The sequence below is a fragment of the Lepus europaeus genome, chromosome 18 (assembly GCF_033115175.1).
Source record: "Lepus europaeus isolate LE1 chromosome 18, mLepTim1.pri, whole genome shotgun sequence".
Classification (NCBI taxonomy): domain Eukaryota; kingdom Metazoa; phylum Chordata; class Mammalia; order Lagomorpha; family Leporidae; genus Lepus; species Lepus europaeus.
Window position 1 is genome coordinate 17,582,178 of NC_084844.1, and position 20,561 is coordinate 17,602,738.

General features: G+C 43.1%; 1 protein-coding gene across 1 annotated transcript in view; it reads left to right on the forward strand.

Moving 5' to 3' along the window:
* NSF (N-ethylmaleimide sensitive factor, vesicle fusing ATPase) overlaps positions 1 to 20,561 on the forward strand; it is a 178,494-nt gene that overhangs the window by 67,988 nt on the left and 89,945 nt on the right. The window lies entirely within an intron of this gene.

Genomic DNA, 20,561 nt, shown 5'->3' on the forward strand with positions numbered 1-20,561 from the left:
TTTCCCAGGCTGTAACAGAGAGCTGGATCAGAGGTGAAGCAGCCAGGACTCGAACTGGCACACATATGGGATGCCAGCACCACAGGCGGAGGCTTTATCTGCTACGCCACAGTGCTGGCCCCAATAATGTCCTTTTAATCCTTGTATTATCAATATCAACATGCAGTCTGCAGCCTGAGTTAGATTGAGAACCACTGTTACCAGTCTATGATAAGATGAAGTGGACACTGAGAGTGAACAATTCGAAATTTTTATAGCAATTTGACATTTCCACATTGTTTTAAAATTGTATTTTACAAAAGTACTGGTCTCACAGCTGGTTCTGAACCTAGGAGAAGAGAGAAAAACCTACATAAATATTTGCTAAATGATTAAGTTTTTGAACAAATGATTGAAACAGGAAGTCTTGGCAGAATTTTCAGCAATGGAATAAAGCAGTAAAAGTTGGCGTTTTGGGGGTAACTTACATTATTCTGAATGTAAATGATTGCCCTAGAGAGGGGGTGAAGGACTGAATAGTCTAGGTAGCCAATAGACTGCGATGGTCCGTTAGTGTGGTACTTGGAACCTGGACGAGGATGGCGGCAATAAAATTGGCTAGATTTAGTTATTGTGGGTGTCGGACGTGGAGGTGGGACTTGGATGTTATGGGGAAAGGTTGGAAGGTAAGAAACTTTGGAGGACCTAGTTTTGGGGGAGTGGGAAATGCTGCACGGATTTCCAACATCAGGAAAAGAAACTGGAAACTGAACTGAAGAGAGGAGAGTTTCCAGCTGTGGACGCTGGCCTCAATCTGCCTGTACGTGTGGAAGCTCAGTCTTCACTTTCCTTCCTGGAAATATCCTTTTTACTGGGCTTCTCTTTCACCAGGGTTTTCCTTTTACCTCTCTGGTCATCCCTTTTCAGTCTCATTTGTGTCACTTAAAATATTGGGGTTCCTCAGGAGTCTGTCCTGGACCTGCTCCTTTCTTCCCTGTGTGATTCTCCCCCCAGAGCGATCGTATCCATTTCCACGGCAGCCATTGCTGTCTTTCCTCTGATGGATCTCAACTAACACGCATCCTCTGCCAGCCTTCGATCAGAGCTCTGGCTGGCTCATGATTCCACGGTGGGTTCAGGGCCAAACTCGGCTGCACCCTCCGTCCTCCCTGCATGCTTCTCCGCTGTGCTTCCTGCCTGCCACCTTTTCCCCTTCCCATTTCTGGCGTCACAGAACAGGCTCCTCTGCCATCTGCCCACTGTCCCCAGTGGTCCAGTGCTCTCCATCTCCCTTCAGGACCACGTTACATATTGCCGGAATCGCTCGCTCAGCCTTCAGCCTTGCCCTTCTGTAATCCATTCTCCACACTGTAACTGGAGTGATTTTTATAAAAAGGCAAGTCCGATCCTGTCACTCCACTGGTTCAAACCCTTTAGTAGCTCCCCTTAACTCCGTCCGTGGTTTACAAGCCCTGTGTGATCTGGCGGCTGCCAAACCTTCCCACCTCGTCTCTGGGCCCGTGCCCCTCCCCCTAGCCCTGGGTTCCAGCCAGCCTGTGCTATTTTCAGTTGCTCCAATTTGCCATGCTCCTGTCTCTTCCCTCTGTAGTTAGGGTATGTTTTCACCATCTTTTTGTCCAATTCCTGTTCATCCTTCAGGCCACAGCTTTGATCTCACTTTGTCCAGAAAGCATTGGCTTCTCCTCTGTGTCCCAATAATTCCATGTGTCTTTTTATGCATTATTATGATTGCTTATTACATATCTATATGCCACGCCCTGTCTCCATATCTCTACCTAACAAACATAATGTAAATTTAAAAATAAAGGCCTTGTTTATCTAGTCACTAGTGTCACTTCCACTCCTGGCATGGGGCCTGGCTCTTAATATAAGTTTTTAGGAAATGAATAAATGCCAATAACTTAATTAATCTTGATTAATTAAGTGGAATATTTAGATAGTTAGACCCAAGCTCTGCCTTCAAAATTCTTAGAGTCCAGGAAGCCCTCTTAGGCCACAGCATTTGAGAAAAACACTATATTTTTCACCTCCCAGAGCAGTACTGTGTAGAACATAGGCCACATTGTGACCCACATCAGCAAAGGAGGCCATACGTAGAAACAGCAGAAGCAATGAAGGTGTGAATAAAGACTGAGCCTTGTCTTTGAAAAGTCGGAGTCGGGGTGATATGGATCCTCTTAGATTTTTTCCTAAATCTAGTGGTTTTTAGTGCTTAAGGGAAGTGGGTCCTAAACTGTCTGAGCCTTGATACCCTTGCTTGCAAAATTATTCGTTAGTGGGCTTATTGTGAATGTAGCATTTATGTGGATGAGTTTTGTAACTCAGTGCCTGGCTGACTGTAAAGCTGTCCATAGGTGATAGTTTATTGGTGGTACTATTATTGCCAAGAGATGCTTTCACGGCTCTATAAAAGGTAAAAATCTATAATGCAGTTCCTTTAATCAAAAGTTAATATATGTTTCCTTTTTATCTTGTGTTACTGTTGACTATAGTTAACTCCTGAGATTATCCTCTTTTTCCTGTTTTGTAATTAGCCAGTTTGTACAGTGTTTGTTGATAAGGTACTCAAGGGGACACTTAGAAATATCTTTTCTTTATTTGTGAACTCATACTTTGGCTGATTTATATTTACTTTTTATCACATTCCATCAGAGAGGAGCTGATAAATGCCCTAGCACTTCTATAAATCTTGTCAGTTTCTTATACTTGATATACTGACTTGGAAAAACAACAGCCGTCTTGATAGACATAGTGGAGAATAGGCTGTTGGGGCGACGGGAAGTAGAAGACAGAATTAGCAATAATATTAGCGAAAAGCTGCTCGAAACATAAACATTATTATGTAGGAGAATACTTCTTCCACGATTTAAACAAGACTTTCCTTGGAACTGCATGATTTGTTACTTGGAACAATCTGTCTTTACCATGTATAATATGTTCATTCTTTAAAAAAACAAAAACCTATAAGAAACTTAGGTTGGTTTTCACTTTTTGAAGAATTAACATGGTGTTCTTTCAGGTTTTAAAGAGTACATAACCATAAATTCCTTGCATATACCATTTTACAAAGAAGACATTGAAAGTTATTGTAGATAATTTATCAAATACTCAAAGATTTATTTGTGACTTTGAGTTCTTCAGCAATGCTTCTGGCTTTAATACAGTATTTTTCCTCTGGGCAAATAATAGTTTGAGTCCTGTTCTTACATCAGAGGTATTCAAATTTATCCTAATAATTTGATTTTTTAAAATGTATCTAGAATCTTGTCATGAGAAAGAAATCCCAACAAGCCCTAAAGAGCCCCTTGATAATGATTAGTCACCATAGAATGAACCTATAATTAGCATGCTGCTAATTTACACATTGGCCATATGCAGTCAAATCTCAAATATACATGGAAGAATTATTCACATCATAGATATATTAATGCATTCCATGGACATGTTGATCCATGTATGTTCTTTTGCTCAACACTCTTCCTGTGTTACTAACTTCTCTTTCTGCAAAACTTCTCTTTGCTGGTATTTCTGCTTTTGTGGCTGCTACCTGATAACTGTCTTCCTCCATGACTTTATTCAGGTAGCCAGTTGTGACTGTGATGAGCCTAGAGAGAGAGAGGTAGGGAAAACTCACTTAATTGAGTTTCAAATTCTTTTTGGTCTTAACTTCCTTTATCCAGCTACAGCAGGTGGACCAGAGGTGATATCAAATAATATAGAACTCAGCTGTTCAAAATTGGGATTGCTCTTGTAAGTAGTAATGACTTCAGGTAGGATAATGTGTCAACACCAGAGAGAATGATGATTAATTTATTGCCACCTTCAAAATATTGAACCCCTTGGCCGGCGCCGAGGCTTAACAGGCTAATCCTCCGCCTTGCGGCGCCGGCACACCGGGTTCTAGTCCCGGTTGGGGTGCCAGATTCACCTATGGTTTGCCAGGGTGCCCATCAGCAGGAAGCTAGAATTGGAATCAGAGCTGCCCTGAAGCCAGGCACTCTGATGTGGAATGCAGGGGTCCCCAGGAGTATCTTAGCTGTTGTACCAAATGTCCATCCCTCTGAAATGCTGGTTTTCTTCTCTTGCTACTGAACTCTGCCTTCTTCCCTCACCTGTGCTGTCAAGGTCTGCAATTGTCTTGAGAGGATTGGCATCCATTTTGCGTTATCAAATATTCTCTGAATTTCTTTCTTTTTTCTTTTTCTTTTTTTTTTGACAGGCAGAGTGGATAGTGAGAGAGAGAGATAGAGAAAGGTCTTCCTTTTTGCCGTTGGTTCACCCTCCAATGGCCGCTGCGGCCGGCGCATCGCGCTGATCCGAAGCCAGGAGCCAGGTGCTTCTCCTGGTCTCCCATGCGGGTGCTGGGCCCAAGCACTTGGGCCATCCTCCACTGCCTTCCCGGGCCATAGCAGAGAGCTGGCCTGGAAGAGGGGCAACCGGGATAGAATCCGGCACCCCAACCGGGACTAGAACCCGGTGTGCCAGCGCCGCAAGGCGAAGGATTAGCCTGTTAAGCCACGGCGCTGGCCTATTCTCTGAATTTCTATGGATAAAGTTAAAAGCAGACCATATAAGTAGAGATGTAAATACATTAAGGTAGAGGCTGGCTTTGTGGCATAGCAGGTAAAGCCACTGCCTGCGATGTGAGCATTCCATATGGACACTGGTTTGTGTCCTAGCTGCTCCACTTCCAAGCCAGCTCCCTGCTAGTGGGAGAGCAGCAGAAGATGGCCTAAGTGCTAAGTCCCCTGCTATCCACGTGAAGACCTGAAAGAAGCTCCTCTCTTTGACCTGACCCAGCTCTGACCATTGCAACCATTTGGGGAGTGAACCAGCAGATGGAAGACCTCTCACTGTCTGTCTCCTCTGTCTTTAACTCTGCTTTTAAAATAAATAAATAAATCTATAAATCTATAAAGAAAATAAATGTATTAAGGTCACTGTATTTGAGTCAAAATCACAACATGTTAGAATAGGGAACCTTAGAAATGATGTTGTCTAGCATTCCCCAAATTTAGCTATTAAGATTCCAAGAAACACCAGTCTGAGAAATGGTGGTCTTCTGCATGGCGTTCTTATTTTATGGAAGAGTAAGCAACTTATTTGGACTAAAGACACAAACAGGAGGCCGGGTCCATGTTGCCTTACTCCCAGGCTGGTACGATTTAGGCTTTGTGATTCAGGCACTTTCAATGATTTGATTGATTTCACAACTTCTTTTTTTTTTTTTTAAAAGAAAGATTTATTTATTTATTTGAAAGACAGAGTTACAGAGAAGGAGAGACACAGAGATAATTTCCATACACTGGTTCACTTTCCAAATGGCCACAACGGCCAGAGCTGGGCCAGGCCGAAATCAGGAGCCAGGAGCTTCTGCTGAGTCTCCCAAGAGGTGCAGAAGGCCAAGCACTTGGGCCATCTTCCACTGCTTTCCCAGGCTCATTAGCAAGGAGCTAGATTGGAAGTGGAGCAGCCAGGACTTGGACTAGCACCCCTATGGGATGCTGATACTGTAGGCTGCAACTTAACCCACTGCACCACAGTGCCAGCCCAAGATTTCACAGCTTTGATGAAAAGCCATACTTCCTGTCCTCCAGAGTAAATTCACTGTCTTCTGGAGTTTGAGTTTCAGAAAGCCTCGCACTGCCTTTAGGTCACTTCAGACTCCCTAAACAGCCTGTTGGGGCTGGAGGGATCCTAAGGAAAACACCTGTTTTTAAACTTATCATCTCTCTAGCTTTTTTTTTTTTTTGACAGGCAGAGTGGATAGTGAGAGAGAGACAGAGAAAAGGTCTTCCTTTTAGCCGTTGGTTCACCCTCCAATGGCCGCTGCAGCCGGCGTATCGTGCTGATCCGAAGCCAGGAGCCAGGTGCCTCTCCTGGTCTCCCATGCGGGTGCAGGGCCCAAGGATTTGGGCCATCCTCCACTGCCTTCCCGGGCCATAGCAGAGAGCTGGCCTGGAAGAGGGGCAACCGGCATAGAATCCGGCGCCCCAATGGGACTAGAACCCGGTGTGCCAGCGCTGCAAGGCAGAGGATTAATTAGCCTGTTAAGCTACGGCGCCGGCCCATCTCTCTAGCTTTTAGAGAGCCCCTTAGATCCTTATTTATGCCATTACTATTATTATTTTAATTGTAGAAATGCCTGTTCATTGTAAAAAATTTCAAAAATATAAATGACTAAAGAAAAGAATAAGATAGTCATTCAACATTTTTAAAAAACAAAAAATACTGTTCACATTCTGGAGCATATCATTCTTATTTTTGCTATGTACATGTACATGTATATGCTATGTTTGTGTGTGCATGCGTGAGTACACATGCACATATAATGAAAAAGTGGTTTGTTGGTTTGTAACCTGTTTCCCCCTTACTCAGTACCGTAAGAGTTTTTCTTATTCTATAACATCCTTTTTCAGCCAGTGCTGTGGCATAGCAGGTAAAGCTACCACCTGCAGTGCTGGCATCCCATATGGGTGCCGGTTTGAGTCCCGGCTGCTCCACTTCCAATCCAGCTATCTGCTGTGGCTTGGGAAAGCAGTAGAAAATGGCCCAAGTCCTTGGGCCCCTGTACCCACGTGGGAGACCCAGAAGAAGTTCCTGGCTCATGGCTTCAGATTAGTGTAGCTCTGGCCGTTGTGGCCAATTGGGGAGTGAATCAGATGATGGAAGATCTTTCTCTCTCTCTTTCTCTCTGCCTCTGCCTCTCTGTAACTGAGCCTTTCAAATGAATAAATAAATCTTTAAAAAAAAATGGTAATACTTGGCCAGCGCCGCGTCTCAATAGGCTAATCCTCCACCTTGTGGCGCCGGCACACCGGGTTCTAGTCCCGGTCGGGGCACCGATCCTGTCCTGGTTGCCCTTCTTCCAGGCCAGCTCTCTGCTGTGGCCAGGGAGTGCAGTGGAGGATGGCCCAAGTGCTTGGGCCCTGCACCCCATGGGAGACCAGGAGAAGCACCTGGCTCCTGGCTTCAGGTCAGCGCGGTGCACCGGCCGCAGCACGCTGGCCACGGCGGCCATTGGAGGGTGAACCAACGGCAAAAAGGAAGACCTTTCTCTCTATCTCTCTCTTTCACTGTCCTGTCAAAAACTTAAAAAAAAAAAAAATGGTAATACCATAGCTTATTTAACTGGTTCTCTTCAGTTAGACATGTAAATTGTGCTCAATATTTCTCTGTAATATACTATATATGACAAATACCTGTACTAAATATTTTTGCACAATCATATTTCTTAGGTTAGATTCCTGACAGTGAGATTGCTGAATCAAAGAGCATTCACAAGTGTAAATGTTTTTGCCATGCACTGCAAAATATAGGCTTCTTTGTAAAAAGTCAAAATATTATATAAGCAGTCACTAAGTACATATTCTGGAAGAGAGATAGAAGTGTAAGAAACATAATGATTTCATGGGAGAATGGTGGACAAGGTGTAAAGAGACTTGGAGCCTAGTTTTAGATTTGTGATTGACTGGCTGTATGAGTTTGGGTATCACTTTCCTCAATAGTAAAAAGGGAAAAATAGGCTAGCAACAGAAATTTTTCTGCAAAAGCCATAATAGGAATGCCTCCTCGTCCCAGTGGAATTGATTATGTACACAAGCTCTGGCAGGGAATATGCCATGCAAGCCCTGTTTCAGCTTCATTGACTCTGGAAGATCTTTCATACATACATCCTCCCATTAGCCTAATCATTTTCCTCTTTGGCTTCTTAGAGCCCCTTTAAAATTTTGTTTCTATATAGTTCTATTTTAATTTTTAACATTGAGATACTTGTAATGGAGGCACTCTTATTCATCTACTGAAAAAACTTTGCTTAATATAAGTCTTGGTAAATATGTAAAGAAGTTGAGAGTGACACCTTGGCCTCCATGTCCCCAGCACATAAAAGCAAAGAGCCCAGCCTTCTCCTTTTGAACACTGTTTTTCCTTGCTCTGAAAAGCCTCCTGTCTTACTCCATTTTCTGTTACTGTAATAGAATACTTGAGACCAGGGGCCAGCATTGTGGCCTAGCGGATAAAAGCTCCACCTGCGACGGCGGCATCCCGTGTGGACTCCAGTTCCTGTCCCAGCTGCTGTACTTCTGATCCAGCTGCCTGTTAATGGCCCAAGTGAAGATCTTCCTCCCTCCCTCTTTTTCTCTCCCTCCCTGCCTCTAACTTTGGCTTTCAAACAAATAAATAAATCTTAAAAATAAAGAAAGAAAAGAAAAAGCTCAAAATGGAGTTACTGCTGCCAAAGCATAGGCATATTAATTTAAAAAAAAAAAAATACTTGAGACTACGTAGTTTATAAAGGAAAGAATGTAGGTAGCTCATGGTTCTGGAGGCTGAAGTCCAGGAGCAGGCAGCTGCATCTGACCAGTCTTGTGCTGTGTCATGATGTGGTGGATTACAGAAGGGGAAGAGGCAAGCATAAGAACCGGCCTTGCTTTAGAACGACCTGTCCTGGGGGGTTACAGATCCGGTTCTACAAGAGTGGGAATCATTCAGTGTTCCAGGAATCAACCCAGTCCCGCCAGAAAGCTATTAACCTCTCGTAATGGCCGTACACCCCTTAGAGGCTCCACCACCTTCCTATTTCAGCATGAATTTCAGAGAGCAGCCCATACGCAAGCCATGACACCATGTTTCTTGAGTCTGGTGGTGGCAGTGGATGTCCTAAAACATCTCCTTTCTCTTCTGATGCCTCTTCTACTCAGTAACATAGTGATGCACAGTCTTTGGTGTGTATCAGAATTTTTGATTTAAAAAATAAAAATTTCCATGTTCTGCCTCAGGAGTACTGACTCTGAGTACCAGGCAAAGTTGATACCCAGGGCCATGAGTAGCCACACTGTCCCTGGGGTTTCAGTTTTGTCAAAGTGTTGTTCAGGTTCCAGGTCCTCCACTACCACGAGTCTCCAAGGGGAAGTCACTTCACCGCTGCAAGCCTCAGTGCCTCTTCTCTAACAGGAGGGATGGGTGGGCATTAGCTGCGTCCCACATAAGAGTGCCCGGGTTCCATTCCTGCCTCCAGCCTCCTGCCAGTGCAGACCCTGGGAGGCAGAGATCATGGCTCAGGTAGCTGGGTTCCTGCCACCCACTTGGGAAACCTGGAATGCACCCTTAGCACCAAGCTTCAGGCCCGGACTGACCCCAGTTGTTTTGCACATTCAAGAAATGAACCACCAGATGGGAGGTTTCTCTCTCCCTCCTTTTTATCCCCCACCTCTTAAATTAACTGATTTTTCAAAAGAGGGTAATAATAATACCTATGTCATAGAGTTTTTGTAAGTCATGAGAGAACTTAGAGTACTTAGTTCCGTATTTCCTGTGTCTGTAGCTCCTGCATTGATGTATAATTTCGTGGGCCCAGTATACATTTACTACTTATTTACTTCTTCATATGTAAAATATATATATATATACACACATATATAACATATTTTTTCGACTTTTAGAGGTTATAAGCTCACCGTTGTGAGCTGAAAAACCTAAGAAGCAAAGAACTGAAAGCTCATCCATAATCACAAGCGATGTACGTTTGAATGTGCCTACATTTTTAGTCCTGTATGTGTGTACATATATTTGTAACTGAGGGTACGTTTTTCACCAGGTTGAGCTCAGATAGAATGTATGTATCTTGCTTTCTGAATATCATAAATATTTACCAGTGTCAGGTCCCAAACCCTTGAGTATCATGATAACTAAGCATATACTACCAATGAATCAAAGATACCTTTCCTTATCTTTCATAAGGACAAAAATATCTTTTTTTTTTTTTTTTTTTGGACAGGCAGAGTGGACAGTGAGAGAGAGACAGAGAGAAAGGTCTTCCTTTACCATTGGTTCACCTTCTAATGGCCGCTGCAGCCGGCGCGCTGCACCAGCGCACAGCGCTGATCCGAAGCCAGGAGCCAGGTACTTCTTCCTGGTCTCCCATGCGGGTGCAGGGCCCAAGCACTTGGGCCATCCTCCACTGCACTCCTGGGCCACAGCAGAGAGCTGGACTAGAAGGGGGCAACCAAGACAGAATCCGGTGCCCGGACCGGGACTAGAACCCCGTGTGCTGGCGCCGCAGGTGGAGGATTAGCCTATTGAGCCACGGCACCGGCGGGACAAAAATATCTTAAAGACAAAATGAAAACAGACCTCAGGAGATAGTAACAAATTTACAATTAACTAAGCTCATTTAATGCCCGATTTAAAAGTGAGACACAGAGCAATAGAGTAAGTATGATGCTTTTTAAACAGTTCAATATCAGATCTGCACTAGTAAGATATTAGAAGTGATGTTTCCATTTAATTTTTTAACAGTGTCTTCCTATAATATAGCTAAAGGAAATGCACATGTGTATCAATGATTATGATCAGATGGTAAACACGGACTTATCTGTATACCTCTCTTCCTTTACCCTTCTTTTTTTCTTAAAGGTTGTCTTTCATTTTATTTGAAAGACACGGAGACAAACTTAGATCTCCATCCACTAGCTCACTCTTCACATGTTCAAAATAGTGCTGGGCTAGGCCACAGCCAGAATTCAGGAACTCAATCCAGGTCTCCCACATGGGTGACAGGAACCCAAGTATTTGAGTCATCATATTTTAACTCACAGGGTGTGCATTAGCCAGAAGCTGGATCAAATATGGAGCTAGGACTTGAACCCTTGGACTCCAGTATGGGAGTCCAGACAGTGTCCTAACTGTTGTGCCAAATGGCCAACCTCCCTTGTGCTTCTTTCTTAGCAACAGCTGTCCTTAACAACCCAGTAGGCGTTGATATTTGCGGCTCAGAGTTGGTTTATTTATTTATAATTTATTTATTTATTTGAAAGAGTGACAGAGGAGAGTCAGAGAAAGAGATCTTCTGAACAGTGGTTCACTCCCGAAGGTTGAGCTATGCCAAAGCCCAGAACTCTATCCAGGTCTCCCTGGATATGTGGGTGGTATGGACCCAAGTATATATGCCATCATCTGCTGCCTCTCAGGAGCATTAGCAGGAAACTAGATCAGCGGCAGTACAGCCAGAACTTGAACTGTCACTGCAGCATTGGAAACGGTGTCTCAAGTGGTAGTTTAACCTGCTGCACTACAATGCTGGACTCTCGGAGGTGGTTTAGCAATGCCTTTTTGAGGTCAGCATTGTGGCATAGTGGTTTGAGTCCTGGCTACTCCACTTCTGATCCAGCTCCCTGCTAATGGCCTTGGAAACGCAACAGAGGATGATTCAAGTGTTTGGGCCCCTGCTACCCACATAGCAGACCTGAATGAAGTTCCTGGCTCCTGTCTTCAGTCTGGCCCAGCCATTGCAGCCATCTAGGGAGTCAGCCAGTAGGTGGAAGATCTCTTGCTTGCTTTGTTTTTTCCTCTCTCTATAACTGTGACTTTCAAAATTAATAAATCTTAAAAACAAAAATAAAACTGCATATTCTAAGATGCTGCTTTCTTACTAATTTTAATGAAAATAATTTACTAATTGGTGATTCACTAGCTCTATTTTTAATCATATGTTGTTACCTCTAAAATTCTTTATGCTGTGAAATAAAGACTTATATGTACTGTACCCAAAAGAAAGGCACCTACAGGACTGTGGTTAGTTTGAAACTGTCATCTAAAATGAAGATGCTAGCAAGAAAGCTTCTCTTGGTCTTTCTCTTCCCTTCTCCACCAGCTCAGGGAATAAGTACAGAAGTGTGCGTGTGTCTGCAGAATGTGGGATAACAAGTCACTCCTGGAAAAGAAGCTTCCCTAGGAACTAACAAGAGGACATGTATAAAGGGATCATTTTACTATTGCTGTTTTGAATGTACTTGGAGCATATCTTAGCACTGAGGGCTTGCATATATAGAGTGATGAATGGATAATCTGAATTTAACTATAAGTGCACTATCATGAGATTTTATCTGCATTCCCTTTCTGTTCCTACCTCCTTACCACATAATGAGTAAACAGTATATAATTCAAACAGATAAAGCTTGACAGTTCCATTCTAGACAGCCATCCTGTGAATTGACATAAAAGTATTTAAAAATGTATTATTTTCAAATGTGACAGGGAATTCCAATACAATCCCATCAAGATTGCATGTACCAATGCCATCTCACTAGTCCAAGTGATCGATTTCAGTTCACAATTGATCACACTGGTAGGTCTAAGAGTCAAAGGGGGCCGGCGCCGCGGCTCAATAGGCTAATCCTCTGCCTGCGGCGCCGGCACACTGGGTTCTAGTCCCGGTCGGGGCGCCGGATTCTGTCCCAGTTGACCCTCTTCCAGTCCAGCTCTCTACTGTGGCCCAGGAGTGCAGTGGAGGGTGGCCCAAGTACTTGGGCCCTGCACCCCATGGGAGACCAGGAGAAGCACCTGGCTCCTGCCTTCGGATCAGCGCGGTACACTGGCCGCAGCGCGCCGTCTGCGCCGGCCATTGGAGGGTGAACCAACGGCAAAGGAAGACCTTTCTCTCTGTCTCTCTCTCTCACTGTCCACTCTGCCTGTCAAAAAAATAAATAAAAAATGAAAAGAGACAAAGGGATCACACAAACAAGACTAGTGTCTGCTAATACTAACTGATAGAATAAAAAAGGGAGAGAACGGTCCAACATGGGAAGTGGGATACACAGCAGACTCATAGAAGGGCAGATGTCCTAAACAGCACCCTGGCCTCAGAATCAGCCCTTAAGGCATTCGAATCTGGCTAAAGAGCCCATGAGAGTATTTTAGGCATGGAAAGCCAAGACACTCTGGCAAAAAAAAAAAAAAATCTAAATGAAAGATCTCTGCGAGTGAGATCCCAGTGGAAAGATGGGGCCATCAAAGAAGGAGGTACCTTTCTCCGAAGGGAGGAGAGAGCTTCCACTTTGACTATGACTCTGAATAAGATCGAAGTCGGCGAACTCAAAAGGCTTCCATAGCCTTGGCAACTCATGACTAGAGCCTAGGGAGATTACTGACGCCATAAACAATAGTGTCAAATTGTTAAGTCAACAACAGGAGTCACTGTGTACTTACTCCTCATGTGGGATCTGTCCTTAATGTGTTGTCCAATGTGAAGTAATGCTATAACTAGTACTAAAACAGTATTTTTACACTTTGTGTTTCTGTGTGGGTGCAAACTGATGAAATCTTTACTTAATATTTACTAAATCGATCTTCTATATATAAAGATAATTGAAAATGGATCTTGATGTGAATGGAATGGGAGAGAGAATGGGAGATGGGAGGGGTGCAAGTGGGAGGGAAGTTATGGGGGGAGAGCCATTATAATCCATAAACTGTACTTTGGAAATTTATATTTACTAAATAAAAGTTAAAAAAATATTATTTTACAAAGACTAGATGTTTCAAATGTCTACTGTGTAGCAGTAACTTTGAATAAATTGTATATATGTAACAAAGGCTATAATGAAATTATCTTTTTTTTTTTTTTTTAGATTTTATTTATTTACTTGAAAGGCAGAGTTACAGAGAGGCAGAGTCAGAGAGAGAGAGGTCTTCCATCCACTGGTTCAGTCCTCAGATGACTGCAATGGCCAGAGCTGAGCTGATCCAGAGCCAGGAGCCAGGAGCTTCTTCTGGGTCTCCCATGCAGCTACCAGGGCCCAAGCACTTGGGCTGTCTTCCACTGCTTTTCCAGGTCATAGCAGAGAGCTGGATTGGAAGCAGAACAGCTGGGACTTGAACCGGTGCCCATATATGTGCCAGTGCTGCAGGTGGCAGCTTTCCCTGCTGTGCCACAATGCTGGCCCCTGAAATTATCTTTTAGATATGAACATTATGGCCAAGAACTCTTTCCCTTCTCACTTGCTTCTCATTGTAAGTCCAGTAGAAGAGAATCAACATTCTAAAACATTGCTTTCACAAGTCTTAAGAATTGTTCAGGCATGCAAAAAAAGTAATAAAATGGTTTAGTTCATTGCCTCTTCTTTTTGTCAGACTAGCAACCTCCAAAATCTGGACAGCAGAGTGTAAACTTGGGGCGCCTTTGTCCCTTGTGTATAATACATGCACAACAGAGTAAGACGAAATGCACCGACACGTAAGACAAGGTAATTTTGCCTAACTGCAAACACGCTGGCATGGAAATCTTTCTTCTTTCTTACACTTTCTTCTTCTTACCCTTCCTCAATCTTCATGTACATATCTGCACTGCTAAAGGAGGAGGTTTAATATTTCTGTTTCCAGGCCAGCGCTGTGGCTCAATAGGCTAATCCTCCATCTGCGGCGCCAGCACACCGGGTTCTAGTCCCAGTCAGGGTGCCGGATTCTGTTCCGGTTGCCCCTCTTCCAGGCCAGCTCTCTGCTATGGCCCGGGAGTGCAGTGGAGGATGGCCCAAGTACTTGGGCCCTGCACCCCATGGGAGACCAGGAGAAGCACCTGGCTCCTGGCTTCGGATCAGCGTGGTGCGCCAGCCGAAGCGTGCCGGCCATGGCGGCCATTGGAGGGTGAACCAATGGCAAAAAGGAAGACCTTTCTCTCTGTCTCTCTCTCTCACTGTCCACTCTGCCTGTCAAAAAAAAAAAAAAAAAAATCTGTTTCCAAAAGATGGTATTCCATGAGCATATATTAATTTCTTTGATTTACAAATTTAGTGATCATTGTTACATTAGTATTTTTATATCTTCAGATGCTTTCGTTGTCTCCCATAAGAGTTTAAAAAAAAAAAAAAAAAGATTTACAGAGAGAGGCATCCATTTGCTGGTTCACTCAAATGGCCATAATAGCTGGGGCTGAGCCAGACCAAAGTCAGGAGCCAGGAGTCTCTTCCAGGTTCCCAAGTGGCTGCAGGGGTCCAAGAGTTTGGGACATCCTCTGCTGCTTTCCAGGCACATTAGCATGGAGCTGGATCAGAAGTTAAACAGGTCTCAAACCTGGCACCCGTATTGAATGCCAGTACTACAGGCAGCACCTTAACCCACTATGCCACAGTGCCAGCCCCCGTAAGAATTCTTACTGAAATGAATTCTTGAAATGCTCAAAACTTTGTTATTATTAAATATTTTTTCTATCTCACAAATCATAATCTCTTCTCAGTCACATTATTTTCTAGGTTACTGCTACTGTATTTTCTTCTTTTTTCCTTTGCTTTGCATGCATTTGTCAAATCCATTATTGAATACTCTTAATTTTTTTCTGCCTTTTTCTTTAAATCATTCATTCATTCATTCATTTTATTTGAGAGACAGAAATCTTCCATCTACTGGTTTACTCCCCAAATGCCTACAACAGCCAGGGCTGGGCCAGGCTAGACCCAGGAGCCCAGAACTCAATTCAGGTCTCCCACGTGGGTGGCAGCAACCCACGTAACATGAGCAATCACATGCTGCTTCCTGGGGTACACACTAGCAGGAAGCTAGAACAGAAGGGGAGGACCCAGGACAGGAGCCAGGATATGCGTCAGCATGGGATATAGGTATTTCAAGCAGTATCCTAACTGTTGTACTTCCCTTTCTTTCTTTTTCACAGCTTCAGTAAATTAAACGTGAGTTATAGCAAAGTTCTCTTTATTATCTTCCTAGCCTTCAGTCTCCTTCCTTCCTGTCCTACAGGATATTTCCTCAAAGCTCACTCTGCAAAACCTTGGTTCTGTCAGAGAATGCCGAAGGCATTGTACAATCTGAGCCTTTCAGGGGATCATAGGCCATCTAGTTCATTGTCGTCTGTTTGAATCTTCTCTACATTTTTGCCAAGTAACTTTTACCAAGTTCCTTAGACTAAGCTTGAATTCCTCTGCTGACAGGAAACTCACTGAACACCTGTGGGCTTAAGCTGAGACTTCCTTATGTTAAAGTGAAATGTATACCTCGCAGCTTTCGCCACAAGTTCTAGTTCTTGCTCTGAGACCACACAGAACAAAAAGTAGCCCTACTTCCTTGTGAAAGCCCTTTAGGTATGGGAGGAAATCTGTCCTGTCCAGACCACACCTCTCCAGATCATCGTTTCTCTAAGCTAAATTGCCCAGCGTGGTTGGATCCTCCAGTGGTTCATTTTGGGACTTGACTTTTAGCCCTTTACCACCCCATTCACATTTCTCTGAGCTTTAACAATTGATTGTATGCACCTTAAGTTACATAACCCAGAACTGAGTGGAGTACTGTGAGCATGGTCCCTGTTGTAAAATAGACCAGAACTAGCCGCTCTTGGTTCAGAACATCAGTCTTCTTTTAATTCAGGCTGAAGTTAGATTAACATTTTTGACATCACATTCTATCTTGACTCATACTGAATTTACTGTTGAGTAAAAACCTCAAGTCATCTCTGACAAAGCCATGTCTTTCCTAGCTATACTCAAGTACAGAAAACTTAACATTATTCTTGATAACTTTTATCCTATTAGGATAATTCTTTGCTCTTCTACAACTACAACTTGTCAAGAAATAAAAAATGCATTCTCATCAGCTTATATTTGATTGAGGCCACAGAAGCTCTTAGAAGGTGGCTTAGTAATGTATTGTTGGTAGCTCTGAAGGATGTTTCTCCAGGGTCCTTTGTCCTGCATTAGCGATACCTCAGGGGCTTGTTGAATAGTTGGCTTCCTCAGCTCGCTGCAGACTTAATGAATTTGAATTGCCTAGAGTGATGCTTGGATATCTGCGTTTTCACAGGTTCTGTTGGATGTTGGTGCATATTAAAGTTTGACGACTGTTGCTGTAAATATTGCAGAATTGAGCCCAGAGATGCCATCAGAGTTGGGTGGTACTAATTAAGAGGCAGTTTCTGAGGGACAGGAGAACATGAACTCTCGGGGTGAGTAGAAGGAAGTGTCAGCTGCCTGCTACAGAAGACAGGCCGTTCAGAGCACCAGGCGAAAGGAGTCTGAGGCTCAGAGGCAGAGGTGGCAAAGAAAGGAAAACTGTAAAATCCTGAAACCAGGCAGGATACATGCTGCCAAATGGCAGCAAGGCAGGACCTGCTGTGAAAGAAGCTCGATCTTTGTCATCAAGAATCCACGAAATACCAGGCAACACCCTTTGAGGGAGTGTAAGAGGGTGGGGGTGTCAGCAAGGATTAGTTTGCAGAGTTGCTCCATACATCTCATCTTTAATTCCAGGCTATCTAGTGAGAAGATCTATATATTAAAACTCAGTTGACTAATTTGGATATAGACCAGTCAGGTAGTAGACATCTCTCACATCTGTTCTTAGTGCTCATGGCATAGGCATTTTTCACTTTATCATAGCAAAACTCAAAGTGCTTTTGGCGTTTCAAAGTTGGTAGGGCAACAGCAAGTCTCTGCTAGACAAAGTGATACCCAGAGAATGGTGGATGATCCAGGACATGACTGCTCAAATGAGGTCACGAGTACTGGTCTTGGTCTTAAATATTTCCTTTTCTTAAAGATTTGCAAAGTTCACAAATAAGCAAATATAGGTGATAACCCATTTTAGATACTGATTGACAGTCTGTGAAACAAAACACAATTCCTTTGTTATGAATTGATAGACATTATACTCTAAGTCTTCATTGCATGGCTAGAAAAGACAATAATTATTTCTTAGAGTTAATCATCATACTGCACCATGAAGATGTTAAGTCAAACAGAACTAAGAAAATACGACTCTAGTTCCAATGGAGAGTTTTTAAAAACATGAGAAGAGAAGTTGAAATTATGAAAACTTTTAATCAAAAATCAGATGTTGATATTGATTTGTGACTGTGTTTTCTACAAGTACATACACTTTAAAATTAAACATTCAAATCTGGCTTGCACAATTGCAGAGACGCTTGCGAGACTTGTGGATATGTCCTGACTTGCTATTTGTCTTTTGATAGCCTCCTCCTCTGGCAGAAGACAGATCTGTCTGTATTTGAACTAGAAGCCACTTGGGATTCCCCTTTAAACATCAGTCATCATTGAAAACCCACTACACACGTTTCTGTATAGATCTTGTTACCTATAAAATGAATTGAACATTCCTACCCTGATGCTAATTTGGCAGAGATCACTTCTAGTTTATTATAATTGTGTTTATTCTTATGTAAAATTTGCTCTAGTTTTTTTTTTCTTTTTTTTTCCCCCTTTTGAATACCTGAAAGTTGACAGTTTTTCCTCAATGCAGCTTGCTTCTGATGACCTTTGGGGAAAACAAAGCAAATTCAGCACTTATAAAGTAGAAGGGCTTAGAAAATACAAATATGTTTATTCCTTGTGTTGCAGAAATAAGGCTGTGTTAAAGAGAACAGATTATGATTAATTTATTAGATACAAATAGTTTTGTGTATCATTTTCATCATTGGGGCTGGATATGCCTATCATAGTGGATGCTTCCTATTTTGTCTGGTCTTTTAGATCAGAAATAACTTCAAGCTATTTGTAACACACTTTAAAGTCTCTTAAAGTTCTCCCACCAAAATTTATATGATTTTTTAAAGATTTATTTATTTATTTGAAAGGCAGAGTTACACGGAGAGAGAGAGGTGAGAGGAGTTAGAAGAGAGAGAGAGAGGTCTTCCATCCAATGGTTCACTCCCCAATTGGCTGCAATGGCCGGAGCTGAGCCAATCTGGAGCCAGGAGCTTCCTCCGGGTCTCCCACGCGAGTGCAAGGGCCCGAGGACCTGGGCCATATTCTACTGCTTTCCCAGGCTATAGCAGAGAGCTGGGTTGGAAGTGGAGAAGCCGGGTCTCAAAACGGCACCCATATGGGATGCCAGCACTACAGGCCAGGGCATTAACCTACTGCCCCACAGTGGTGGCCCCTATATGATTATAATCAATGGATATCAACACCTGCAGCTCAAACAATATCCATGTTTCATATGTTGTTGGAGTATTGCTCATTCACCTAAGTAATATCTCACCGCAGTAACGTGAGAAAGAATATAATGCTATATCTACCTCAAACTCAGAAAGAAAAGATGGGCCATGACGAACTACCACTGGAAAATACACTGCTGGGTGAAGTACCCAGAACTAGCCCTGCTTCCTCCTAGAATCACGTTGTCCGGGCAAGTGCCAGCAGAGCCTGTTGTATGCTCCCTTAAAGAGGGTAGCTGCATATTTCTGACGTCTGGCAGTTAGGGACCATGAGAGTGGTTACAGTCAGAGTGATAAGGTGAACAGCGGAGAAAAAACTCTTTAAGACAGAACACAGAGGAGAAAGGGTGGAGGAATGTGTCTGTGTAGAACTGGCTTGTATGGCTGGGCTCCGAGTTGACCCTAAATGAGCTTGGAAAGCTTGAGAAATTGAATTGACTCTGCTGGACACATAAGTGGAGCAGGCAGAAAGGGCAGCTACAGCTTTGGAGAATCCTGACTTCCTGAAACACTAGTAAAATCCTTGTGAAACTGCTTTAGTCCAGTTCATTTATTGCGTTAATTTGGAGCTTACGGTTCATCAATGGAATGGGTACTATCATTTGCAAAGCTCAAGTGACAGTAGTGTTAGATGAAATTTTAAGGGGCCAGATGGTCACAGTTGTCAGTCCCAGAATGAGTTTGGTAAGCAAAATAATCATTTATTTTCAAGCCTTATGATTGCCTAACAGTGGTCTCATCCTCATACAGTTAGGAGTCTGGTTTTTTAGCTCTTACCGGCAGCAGGGTGATAAAAACAAACTGATATTAATTACTAGTCAATACTTACGAGCTTTTACAATGTACCAGGAGGGTTATTAAGTACTTTATGAGTATTATGCTTTGTCTTCATGGTAACCTGAGATAGTTACTATCAGTATTTCTAGCCAGTATCTGAAGAACCAGGATTTTAATTCAGGCAAGCTGACTGCAGAGCTCCAACTTTTAACAGTGTTCATAAATTGAGTTTATTTAACACAAAAGACTACCTTTTTTCTTTTTTTCTTTTTTTTTTTTTTTTGACAGGCAGAGTGGATAGTGAGAGAGAGAGAGAGAGACAGAGAGAAAGGTCTTCCTTTTTGCCGTTGGTTCACCCTCCAATGGCCGCTGCGGCCGGCGCATCTCGCTGGTCTGAAGCCAGGAGCCAGGTGCTTCTTCTTCTGGTCTCCCATGAGGGTGCAGGGCCCAAGCACTTGGGCCAAAAGACTACCTTTTATTCTGAGATCATGTCTATTCTACATTTTACTATAAAAATGTATTTTCTTACATGAAATGGTGATGATGGACAATGTCAGGTTTTCTTTTTTAAGAAATCTTTACCTGGGGGCTGGTGCTGTGGCATAGAGAGTAAAACCACCGCTTGCAGTGCCGGCATCCCATATGGGCGTCAGTTCGAGATCCAGTTGCTCCATTTCCAATCCAGCTCTCTGCTATGGCCTGGGGAAGCAGTGGAAGATGGCCCAAGTCCTTGGGCCCCTGTACTTGCATGAGAGACCTGGAAGAAGCTCCTGGTTTCAGATTGGTGCACCTCTGGCCATTGCAGCCAACTGGGAGTGAACCAACAGACAGAAGACCCCCCACACCTCTCCTTCTCTCTCGCTGTGTAATTCTGACTTTCAAAGTAAATAAATAAAATTTTTTTAAAAAAAGAAATCTTTACCTTGCAAAATAAAAACTAAACAACACAATGACAGCACTCACCTCTACATTTTTAAATTACTTTACTAGTTTGTGAAATCTAAGTCTGACAACCACTGGTCAGAATACTGGGACTCAGTAATATTTCATA